The sequence below is a fragment of the Macaca nemestrina genome, chromosome 15, assembly GCF_043159975.1.
Source record: "Macaca nemestrina isolate mMacNem1 chromosome 15, mMacNem.hap1, whole genome shotgun sequence".
Lineage (NCBI taxonomy): Eukaryota > Metazoa > Chordata > Mammalia > Primates > Cercopithecidae > Macaca > Macaca nemestrina.
Genome location: NC_092139.1, coordinates 4,763,309 through 4,776,284, shown reverse-complemented (window position 1 = coordinate 4,776,284; position 12,976 = coordinate 4,763,309).

The following is a 12,976-nucleotide window of genomic DNA, read 5'->3' as shown; positions in this document are numbered from 1 at the left end:
CTCCTGGCCTGTTAGGTTTCTGCTGAGAAACCCACAATCTAATGGGGGATTCCATTATGTGTGACTTGATACTTTTCCTTTGCTGTTTTTAAAATTATTCCTTTGTCTTTAACTTTTGACAATTTGGCTATTATGTGACTTGGAGAGAATCTATTTGGAGTGAATCTTTTTGGAGTTCTTTGAGCTTCCTGGATCTGTCTATCTATTCAACAGGAATTGGGATGTTTCCAGGTATTATTCCATAAAATATATTTCATACACCTTTTCCATTCTCTTCTCCTTCTGGAACACTCATAATGTGAATATTTGTCACCTAATGGTGTCCCATAAATCCTGTAGTCTTTCTTCATTCTTTTTTTGTCTGCCTATGTTATTTCAAAAGACTTGTCTTCGAGTTCAGAAATTTATTATTCTGCTTGGTCTTGTCCATTGTTGAAGCTCTCAATTGTATTGTTTAATTTCATTCATTGAATTCTTCAGTTCCAGAATTTCCACTTGATCCTTTTTAATTATATCCACCTTTTTGTTGAATTTCATATACATGTCAGAAATTGCTTCTTGATTTTGCTGAATTGTCTATTTGTATTCTCTTGTATCTCACCGAGTTTCCTTAAGATTATTATTTTGAACTCTTCTACTGGAATTTTGTGTATTTTCTTATAATTGGGGTCTGTTACCAGAGAATTATTATGTTCCTTTGGAGGTGTTATGTTTCCTTGCCTTTTTTGTGTCTGATATGTCCCTGCATTGATTTATACATATCTGGTGAAACAGTCACCTCTTCCAATTTTATGGAGTAGGTTTCATATGGAAAAACTTATTTATATAGATGGGTTTAGTGGTGTTGGTTTGATGGGGTGCACTGGCTTTGATTCTAAGTGGACACAGTAGTGTAGTCTCTATGCAGTGCCTTCAACTACAATCCATGCTAGTGATATTTGTCTCAGTGGCCTGGGCTGAGAGAGTTTATGGCAGTGGTGGTGCAGCTTTGCTAGAGGTGAGCGCGTTGGCTTGTTTCTCTGGTCAGGGGCACATGTGTATACACAGTGGGTGAGCCAACTTGTGATCAGGCTTTCTGGAGTTGGGGCCATGGGATTATTACTCTGGCTGGGGACACAGACACACAATTGCTTGGCTGACCTGGGATCAGGCCTGCCAGGGGCATCATATGGCACTATTTTTCAGGCCTGGGACAGGGGCACAAGGCCTCTTGGCCAGCCTGGAAGGTATCTTCCTGCAGCAGCCACAGGGCTATTTTCTGGCCTGAGATAGGGGCACGTGGTTTCTCAGCTGGCCTGGGGATATATCAGCTGCTTACTGCCTCAGGGACCTTTCCCAATTGGGGTAGGGCACGCAGTGGTTTGGCTGGCTTAAGAGTGGGTTTACCCTGGGCAGGACTGCAAGGCTGTTTGTCCCGCTGGAAGTGTGGGTGGTGAAGGGTGGGTTTGTTTTGCTGGGCTCATCCAGAGTCACAGCTAACTCTAGGCCTGGAATCTACACAGCTGGGGTTGTGACATTCAGACACTCATGTGGGCTTTGGGGAATGAATGTGGAGCCCTGGTGCTGTAGAGGTACAGTTGCCACTGATCTCCAGACCATTACACACTCCAGAGTGTGGCTCTGGTCTCAGAATGGTGCTGTCCTCCAGTAGCTTGGCTCACAGTGGGTGGTGAGGGTGGGTGCGAACTTGGCTCACGGTGTGGGAGTAAGCACCTTGTGCTACTAATCTGGAGCAATACAGTTCAGTGAAATCCTGGCAGTTCTCCAAACTGGGCTCAGGGCTTTGTGAAGACTGTGGAAGTCTCGTACGTCAGGACTGTAGGTGTTTGCAGTGGCAATAGGGACTGTTAGGGATCTTCTGCTTACCTTTTTCCTGCCGTGGAAAGTCCCTCCTGTCTCTGGGCTGATCTGATCCAGGCAGGGGAGATGGAATGCAGATGCACGGTGCCTCCACGCTGCCCTCCTGGGCTTCTAGCCGTCACAGGTCCTTCTCCATTCCCCTGCTGCATGACAGCTCTTTTCAACACTTCAGTTAAAGCTTAGTTGTTTATTTGTTGCCATGATTCTTTCTTGGTGAGGGTCTGGGGGAGCACCAGACATCTCTAGTCAGCCATCTTGCTGATGTCACTCCCAGAAACATATACTTTTGAGTTTGAATTGTTGGCAAGGGCAATAGGTGGTTATTAGACCTTCCAGATTTGCTTTACTACCATGGGTCAAATATAGCACACTGTCTGTTCTTATAAATAAAGTTTTATTGGCACACAACCATGCTCATTTGGTTAGGTATTATCTATGGCTCCTTTTGTGTTCCAGCAGCAGAGCTGAGTAATTGCAACAGAGACCCCACAGCCCACAAAGCCTACATATTTACTTTCTGGCTCTTCATAGAAAAAGTGTGCTTGACTCCTTCTCTGGGGCATTCTATTTAGAAACTCTACATCATATCAAACATCTTAAGATGTATTCATACCTTGCATTAAAAATGAACACATTGCCATACAAATTTTGAAAGATTTTAAATAAATTTGCTTTTGACTATGGGTAACTGATTTAACTTATTACTGGCTACAAAATGTCAGCAGTTTTGCTTATTTGTGAATTCCTGCATTATGAGATGCTCTCTGACAAATTGTTTTCAATTGTAATAAAATATTCATTCAATACTCATGAACAACAAATTTAACAATTAATGAGGTGACAAAATGTCATATTTTGTAGATATTTAGTTAGACATTTATGAATTTTTAGTTGCTGTCTTTGTGTATTTTGAAGCTGATATCTATATTTGTAAACACACACACACACACACACACACACACACACACACACACACGTATGTATATTCAGATCCTGACTGTTTTCATAGGCCTTCAGTCTTGGAATTATAGTGTCCAGTGAAGAAAATGGCCATGTTGGCATCTTTATGAAGTATCCCTGGCATGGAATACTTCCGCCTTTCCCTTTACATGTAAGTCTATATTATATATTGTCACCTTCCCCAACTGATGTCTGCAGGAAACATTCCTGGGTGTCTGCTGGTCCTCCTCACAAGTTCATTCTCCATTAGAAACATCAGCACCAGGAGGTTTTGGTGACAATTCTTAGCTTGTACTGGAATTCACATATACTCATGAATTAAACTAATTCTTGCTAATGGCCATGAATAAGGCAATAAACAGAAATAGTAAATATCTTCAGAGAAAATGTGATTTTATTATGAACATTGGCCTCCAAATTACTTAGCAATCCAAAGATAGCTGCAGTCTGAGAAGTTAAATATTTATTTTGTATTTCATCAATTTTGGTTTTTATGTGCAATAACGATCTGATTGGTTTTGTGGAGCTTTTCATCTAAGATGTTCGTTGTGCTTTCTTTCATGATTTACTAAACACAGTAGATACCTCAGTTGTTAAAACTTTCCTTTTCCCAAGTGAAACACTGACCAAGGAGACCTCATTTTATGTTTCTGTGAAGTAGACATAGCAACGGTCCCCTCAAAGATGACCTGTGGCAGCCATCAAGGGTATCAAGGCAGTGCCCGATAGAGGGTGTTTCTAAGACGGCTTCCCCTCATCAGAGAGTTTTTCTGTGTGGCAGAGCCCGCAATCCTTGTCTAGTCATTGTCTTCTCTGAAATGTGTGTGTCAAAGGCCAAACAAATCTGCTATGAAGAAGGAGAAGAATAAAGAATTCTGGAGCCACGAAAACAGTCCTTTCACTTTTCCCAACACAAGCATTCTACTGCTGAAATTTTATGCAAGTATGAGACTGCAGAGTCTGCTGATTGCCCTACAATGTGTGACCTCTTCTTTACTGGTCAAAGAACCCGGAGTTCTTGCTGTGCACTTGTCAGGCAGAATGGCAGCAACATTTCCCATCCTCCATTTCAGCTGGGCATGGCTGTGTGACTAAATTCTGGCCAATGAGAGGCCACTTCCAGGAAGTGTCCGTGAAGAGGATGGTGATGTGTCTGTCTCCTCTCCCTCCTCTTCTACTGCCTGGAATTAGAATGTGATGGCTGGAGGTGGAGCAGCCATCCTGGTCACGGCCATCAGAGCTGATACACAGTGTGGCGCAGCATAGAAGAGGCAGAGGTGCCTGCGCACCAGGGAGCCCCACTCCACTCCTGAACTACCTTCCTCTAGACTCAAAGTGAGGGAGAATTAAATGTGTCTTGTTTAAGCCAGTGCTCTTTTGGATTTTCTGTCATTCATGGCCAGGTCTAATCTTAACTGATACAAAATAGAGACCAAGAGAAGTGAGCTACAAGTAGCAGAACTGAAGCACGTGGCGTTGGCTTAGTGGATGTGTTCAGGTGGCAGGTGCTCAAATATTGTGAGCTAGAGAGCCAGTGACCCTTGTTATGCAGAAACAAAGCATTTGATAAAAACTACTGCCCATTGTTTTTTGAAAAGCAACCCGTGTCCTGAACAGGGACTGAGGCAGGAAATGGCAGGAGAAATTTATAATGTAAAAAAAAAAGCGTTAGCTGCTTCTCGCTGCTTTTAGCAACATTCTACAAGAGAGAGCTGGACTTTGGCTACTGCGGGCCAGTCCCTGAGCAAGAATGAAAGGAAACACAGTGTGCTAATGGAGACACTCTACCTGCAGTCTGCAATTTAAGTTGACCGAGAGCTTGGTAATTTGGAGCCTTGCGGGATTGACAAAACAACTGCCGTGTTTTGCCAACTATATCAGTCGTAGAAATGATTTCTGCAAAGCAGTCTGCTTAGCAGAAGATAAAACTAGTGCCCCATCCCAGCAAATTTGGAACCTTGTGTCAAAAGTCATTTTAAGGGTTTTGTCTTCCCAGCCAAGCCCTTGCGTCCCATGGCTCCAGGTGAGTACCATTATGCTGAGAGAGAGAGACAAAAAAAATATCAGCAGAGCATGGAGGCCCATAAGGAAAAAAACAGAAGTTTCAGCATTAAAAACGTGTCTTCACAGCAGAGCTCACTGGAAACAAGTAGATCTGAAGTCTTTATGTTTTTGAAAAACTCTTTCACCAAAGAAACCAGCAGCTTGGTCTGCAAAAGCTTGTGATTGTTTAACCCCAAAGTGATTCCTTTGAGGGGTTGGAACCACCAACCTTCAAAACAAGAAGCAAACTGAGAACTCTGTGTAGCCTCAGGAAGGGCATACCCTCTGCCCCCCACACTGGGTGCAGCAGTGGAGATAATAGTAGGGAAGAGCCTCTGAGAACACGAGGCCAATGGCCATGGCGGGTGATGCTACAGAAGGAGACTCCACTCTTCCTGCCCACCGGGATTTGCTTATGTGTGTGGATGGTGAGGGCTGTGTTCATCAGCCTCCAACTGCCACGTGGGAGTTTTAATCACAGCTCTTCTGTGCTTACTCATCTCCCTTATGTTGGAGGTATTGAGAACAAGTAACTTATTACTTAGTTTGTAGTTTGTCAAACTATTAAAATCCTCATTCATATCTCAGAGAAAGGACTATGCTTTACCCTGGGTTGCCGGATCTAGAGTCAGATGCAGTGATTGGATGGAATTTTGCAGATGTATCTCTTGGGGGCAGGGGATGAGTGTATTCTGTGTGTGGGAAGAAAGGCTCACATAGGTCTGTGGGTGGCCAAAGGAGTGGACTATAGCAGAAACTGCTATCTCCCCACCCGCTCCCATGATCTCTTCTTTCCTTATTCATGAGATATAAAACCCTGAATTTAGCCAGGGCTCTGGCTTTCCCAAATGTACACTGCATTTCTCAGCCTTCCTTGACCTAGCTGTGACCAGGTGACTAAGTTCTGGCCAATGGGATTCATGTAGTGGCAGCGGAGGTGGTCGTGCAAGTTCTGAAGAATTCTGCAGACAGCGGGTGCGCCCTCCTCTGCCTCTCCTCCCTCTTCCTGCAGGCTGCTACAGACCTGAAGGGGGACTGTCTGCAGAGCTTGGGAAGGGAGCCGTCCACAGTGGAACGCTGTGTTGGAAGAAGCCTGAGTCCCTCACACTAGCAGGCCAAAAAGGCCTGGATCCCCAAACTTTTACAAAAGAGTAATAAATGTAAGCCAGTATTTGTTGGGGCACTGTGTTCTGTCATTCATCGTCAAACTTAATACTAATTAGCCCAAGTAATGTGACCTAAAAACCAAACCAATAAACAGAAAACCATTGATGCATAAACGTGTTATGCTTTAGAGTGATTGCCTCGATGAGTTAAATGCGTTCAGTGAACAGATTTTTTCCCATTATGTTTAAATAAGTATTTGTACAATGAGTGAGTTTCCTCCTTACACCGTGCTGCACTATTGCTTAACAGATTCCTACAATTCTCTTCCAAAATGCCTGTCACTGCCCCATGGCATAGCCTTTTAAATATCCCTTTCCACTGACCTCACAATGTCACAGAGTCCTTTTGAGCTTGGATTTGAATTTTGGAAACTGCCGGAAGTCCTCCAGGGCCTTGAGGGGTAGGCAGGTGAGTGATCAGCCTCAGCGACACCCTTCTGGGCTGGGAGCAGGTGTGGTGAAGGGCAGAAGGACTCATCATCTGAGTCACGAGGCCATTCCCACATTGGCCTGTAGAGGGTTTGAGCCCTTGAGCATACCTGTTTTAAATGACTCTGTTTTTAAAAACTTCCTCTCTCAGCCCAACTGAGAGGAGTATTAAGCAGTGGAGTAAGCGTGTACCTAGATCGCCAACTCTGGGCTGGCACCGCCAGTTTCCCCAGCACCGAGACTGCCAAGCATTGACTCCAGCTGACACTGTCCTTTATCACAACACCCTTAAACCAAGAGTCTGAAAATAGAATAAAGGTGATTAGGAGCTGCTCGCCCCTGATCAAAATGAATCCGGCGTAGTGTGTTGAATGCTTTCAATCTACCAAAATGAACCTCATGTGCTGGACACTATGTCATTTATGTGGAATCTGTGGTGTTAGCTTTCTCAGAGCCCAGAGCCAGGCACCAGGTCTCACTGGGACATATGGCCCAAAAAAGGCTTCATTCTGACTTAGAATCTAGTAGGAGGTGAAGTCCCACAAAGTGACTGTCGCCTGAAACCCCTCTGGGAAGTCTGCGATTGTTCTGGGGTTTACTGTTTGTTTCCCTATGGGCGACAGAATGGTGAAGACATCCTGCCAAGATTCCTGAGGCCTTTCAGCTCACACTCGAATCTGGCATTGCTGTGAAGGAATTTGCAGATGGGATTAAGGTGAATAACCAGCTGATTGTAAAATCGGGCATTGATCTTGCATCTTGTGGGTGGGCCTGGTGCAATTCTATGAGCCCACAAGAGTGGAGACAGCTCTCTGGCTGGAGTTGGCGGCGGGGGGGAGAAGAGGAGGCAGAAGGGAGATGAGGCAGAAGGGACTTCACAGAGACTGGAAGCAAGAAAAGCACTCACCTTGCCATTAGTGGCTTTGAAGGGGGCCACAAGCCAAGGAATGTGCATGGCCTCCAGGATCTGAGTGTCCCCTCACCCCACTGGTGATTGCCAGCAAGGACACAAGAACCTCAGTCCCACAAAAAAGGACCTGCATTCGGTCAAGAACCTGAAAGAACTTGGGCGTGGATTCTCTCCCAGAGCCTGTAGGAAGGAATGCAGCCTGGCTGATGCCTTGACTTTGGCTCTGTGAAACTTGGCAGAGAGCCAGCTGAGCCGTGCTGTGCCCACACTACTGACCTACCAACTCTGTAGGATAAATTTATGCTGCTTTTAAGCAGGGAATTTTCTGGTAATCTGTATGACATCAACAGAAAACGAATACACTGCCCTTAGCATGAATGTAAACTGCCACAGGGAAGCTTTGCCAAGGCATCTCCGGTGCCTGGAACAGTGTCTGGAACAGCATAGGTGCTCATTAAGTGCTCACTGAGTGAATGAGTGATGTGGCAACTATTGGTATGTGGCTTCTGCAAGAAGGCTGGAGAAGACACGAGGGACCACAGCAGCAAATGGAGCCAGGACAGTGCGTATGTGTGTGTGTCGAGGGGCATGTGGAGGGTAGGGGCAGTAGGTGGTCATTTAGCATTCTGGGGACAGGGTTATGGTCTTGGGCAGAGGAGAAGTAGTGCCGATGTGATCACAAGACTCTGATTCTGTTCCTTTGGCCAGTGGAGGCCTCAAGGTCACTGTATATGGCTCGTGGTGGTAGGGTGGGGGTCACAGGGTCACATTTTGATCTCTGTTGTTTTTTTCCCTTGATATAGAAAAGTTGAAAGAATTGTACAATGACATCATGTATACCTATCATCTCAATTCTGTAGTTAACATTTTGCTATATTTGCTTTAACATACATCAATCCATCTTTCCATCCCTCTTTCTTTTCTTCCTTTTCCTCCTCTTCCTCTTTATCCTCTTTCTTCTTCTTTCATTCTATTCTTTGATGCAGACATCAGTATACTTTACCCCTAAACACTTTTGCCTAGGTAGTGTTGAGTTTGATACTTTTAAAGGTAAAATTTACAAATGAAATGCGGAGATCTTAACTTCACCATTCCATGAGTTTTGACGAATGCATTCAACTGTGTAACCCACATCCCAGAAAGGTACAGACTACTGCTGGCTAACAGCAGGATTTGCAGTGATGAAAAATGATTGGTGCTGCCCAGCCCAGCAGCCACCATGTGTGGCTCCTGAGTACTGGAAATGTGTCTACCAAGATGGAAGACTTGACTTTTTAATTTTATTTAATTTTAAATAATTTAAGTTTGTATTCTATGTGGGTGACCTGCCACCTTGTAAATTGAAATTGTGGTTGGAATAATGATAGATTCACATGCATTTGTAACAGATAATACAAAGAGGTCTCTCATACCCTTCACTCGGTTTTCCCTCAGGGTAACATCTGACCAGACAACTGGACAGTATCACAACCAGGATGCTGATATCGACATGCTCCACCTACCTTACTCATGCTTCTCGGTTTCACCTGTTCTCTCTGTGTGTGCGTTACAGAAGGGAGGTGAGGCAGAAGGGACTTCACAGAGACTGGAAGCAGAAAAGCACTCACCCTGCCATTAGTGGCCTTGAAGGGGCCACAAGCCAAGGAATGTGCACAGCACTGTTTTGCCACCTGGGTAGGTCTGTGTGATCATGACCACTGGCTGATGCTGAACAAGGTGCTGAGCAGGGCAGCACCCCCAGGACCCCCAGGCTGCTCCAGTGTAACCGCACCTGCTCTCCTCTTCCCACTCCCTCTCCCAACCACTGGTGACCAACAGCCTTAAACATTTTTAAAATGTTTTCATTTATGTAATGTGATATACATGGGACTATACAGTATGTAATCCATTGAGACTGACTTCTTTTGATCTGCCACATTTTTAAAAGCCCGTCTTCCCCGCTGGGACTGCAGGCTCCTTGAGGGAAGGAACTGGTTATGGCTGAATCCCCAGGGCCTGACATGTAGTAGGCGCCCTATGTTTATTGATTTAGCGAGAGGCAATCCAAATAAAAAAGCATTTACATGCCAGTCCCTGTGATGCAGAGGGGGCAGTGGAGGGGGAGAGAAGAGCTTGCAGAAAGAGATGATTCAAAATGCTGAGCAGGGAGTTCACAGGCAGGAGACATTCAGAGGGGCATAGCATGGGCAACAGCTGGGAGGCAGGGCCGATCGGGAGGCTACAGCTTGGCCTGTGAGGATAGTGTGTCTTAGGCTGACATGGCAGGTGAGGTTGTGGAGACATTTGAACCCTGGTACACTGCTGATTGGAATGTAAAATGGTACTGCTGCTACAACAAATAATATGGATGTTCCTTAAAGAATTAAAAATAGAACTACCGTAGGATTCAACAATCCCATTTCTGAGGATATATTCAAAGAATGGAAATCCGGATCTCAAACAGGTATCTGCATTCTCACGTTCGCTGCAGCGTTATTCATGGTCTCCACGCTATGGAAATAACCTCAATGTCCACAGATAAATGAACAAGTAGAGAGACGTGATATAGACACACAAGGGGATGCTATTATTCAGCCTTCCAAAAGGAGGAAATCCTACTCTTTGCAACAACATGGATAGGTCTGGAAGACGTTCTATTAAGTGAAATAAATGGCACACAGAAGGATGAGGATTGGAAGGTTTCACCCATGTGAGTAATCGAAAAGAGTCAGATGAAGATAGAATGGTAGTTTCCAGGAGCTAGGGGATGGGAAGATGGGGATCTGTTGGTCAATGGGCATAAAGTTACAGTTACAAAAGAGGAATCAGTCCTCTAGGTCTGCTGCACAACGTAGCACCTACAGTCAACAACGCAGCACCCACAGTCAACAATGCACTTCAACATTTCTTTTTTCTTTTTTACTTTAAGTTCTGGGATACATGTGCAGAACGTGCAGGTTTGGTACCTAGGTATACGTGTGCCATGGTGGCTTGCTGCACCTATCAACCTGTCATCTAGGTTTTAAGCCCCACATGCATTAGGTATTTGTCCTAATGCCCTCTTTCCCCTTGCCCCCCACCCCCCAACAGGCCCCAGTGTGTGATGTTCCCCTCCCTGTGTCCGTGTGCTCTCATTGTCCAACTCCCACTTATGAGTGAGAACATACAGTGCTTGGTTTTCTGTTCCTGTGTTAGTTTGCTTAGAATGATGGTTTCCAGCTTCATCCATGTCACTGCAAAGGATATGAACTCATTCTTTTTTATGACTGCATAGTATTCCATGGTATGTATGTGTGCACTTAAACATTTGTTAAGAGTGTAGGTCTCATGTTAAATGTCCTTACCATCAAAAATAAATAAATAATACACAAAAGCAAAGGAACACATGGTCACTGAGAGACAAGAGATTCAGTCTTCACTGAGGTTGAAAAACAAGGAAGGGAAAGAGAAATTGAACAGGGAATCCTTTCTGCCACCTTCCCCCCACAATCCCCTGGTTTTATTGAGGTATAACCGATATGTTAATATAACAAAGACACATATTGAACATCTACAATCCGACGTGATAGTATACCATCACCAGAATCAAGTTTTGTGGAGCTCTGCTACCTTTTTACTGGGTGACATCCCCAGTCGGGCCTCAGTGTCTATTTGAAAAATTGGGAATTCATTTTGACTGGTGGGTTTTCCACCCGAGCTCTCCAGAGCCTCAGCATTCCGGGGACATCAGGGTGATTTGAAGTTAATCACAGCAGAGAAACTTTGGTCTGTTGGTGCTTGAAGTATCTGGTTTTCTTTGTTTTGTTATTTTCCCAGCTTCTTTACCTTCTTCTAGGAAAACACCTGAACTTCCTTTGGGCAGTTCCCCATCTCTTCGTCCTCTGTTTCTGTGAGTTCCAGAGGCAGATCCTTGAAGATTTTAGCTAGTGAATGTAGCCCATCCCCTTGGCCACGATGGCTAGTTCAGAGATGTGCATGTTACCCAAACTGAGCCAGTGATAGTGCGGCCCAGGCTCTTTCCCACTCCTTGGATGGACTTTGAAGCTGAGAGGCTGTAAGTGCAGGGGCAGTTGCAGCCACTTGAGAACATGAGGGGAAGAGGCAGAGTGGCTGGGGGCCACCAGATGTGGGCAGCCTGGAAGTGAGTTGAGAGGGAGGGGGTGGGTTCTAATGACATTGCTTAAGTCTTGCACCTGGTTAAGAAGCCGTGACTCCCCTTGGACAACTACCTGCACCAGTGAATTCACTTTTGTGCTTGATTCAAGTTTTTGGAAACTAGCCCGAGTGAAAACATTTCCTTCAAAAGTTTTTCTTTTTTCAAAGTGAAAGAGAGTTTATTAAGAAAGTAAAGGAATAAAAGAATGGCTGCTCCATAGGCAGAGCAGCCCCGAGGGCTGCTGGTTTTCCATTTTTATGGTTATTTCTTGATGATATGTTAAACAAGGGGTGGATTATTCATGCCTCCCCTTTTTAGGCCATGTAGGATAACTTCCTGATGTTGCCATGGCATTTGTAACCTGTCACTGCGCTGGTGGGAACGTAGCAGTGAGGACTAACTGGAAGTCCAGCTTTCCAGGAGAACCTTCTCATGAGCACCGCTCACCTGCTTTGTGTAGTCTAAAGTGAGAAATCACTTCAGCCTCAGCAGGGGCTGCATCATCCCCCAGGGAAGAGCCACAGCTGGGCGAGGACTGCCGCAAGGCATTTACAAGGAGATGGTGCCACGGAGACTAACACAGCCTGGGAAACGGAAACACGGGGCTTTGGCCAGAACACCCTCTTTCAAGAAAGTTCTTTGTGACCTTAAGGAAGGTTTAAGTCTCTGTATTTTTGCATGTACTAGATTTCTCCTTTTAAAAAAGATTCAGTTATGAATTCAGGCATCTCAAGTTAATCCTTGAGAATTAAATCAATTTAATTAATTATTTGTAAAAATGTCCTCAGGTTCTTTACATGAAAGGAGTATGATCTTCACAGCATTCTGCTTGTAATTTCCAGAGCAGTTGATGTTATTGTGTTGTATTTTGCTGATTGACTTTGTGTAATGTGGAAGGTTCTTTATAGAGAGTCTGGGAAAGAGTTGAGGTGGCCGAAAGTGAGCGGGCTGTGTTCTTCCCACGCTGGCTCACAGCCTCTCAGGAGTTGATCACGGAGCTGGGTGATGGCCACTGTCTTCGCTTTCCCAGTTTCTGGTTTTGTGTGTTAAAGCTTTCATCCTCCTACTTTGGAAGCCTATGGACTTCATCTGTCATGCAATGTGTAAATCAAGACCCCAACAGGCAGCTGTCTGCTTCTATTAGCTTTCACGACACAGGTGACACTGCGTGGAAGGCCTGCCTCTTTCTTTAAGTCAGTTTTTAATATGAAATGACACCAAGCTGTTTCTCAAAAGCCAAACAGGCTAAGAATAGTAAAGAAAAATCATAATCTAACAGTATTATAATTCAATAACTATCATATTAAAATGATAGCATAAAGCCCAAGCTTTGCAATGTGTGGGGGAAGTTGAGTGAGAAACTCACCGTGAAATTCATCTGTGTATTAGTCGGAGAAATCAACGCTGGCAGCTGAAGCAGGCAAATCCACCAAGGCTTTTAACCCAATGAAGGTTTATTTCTCATTCAGGCAA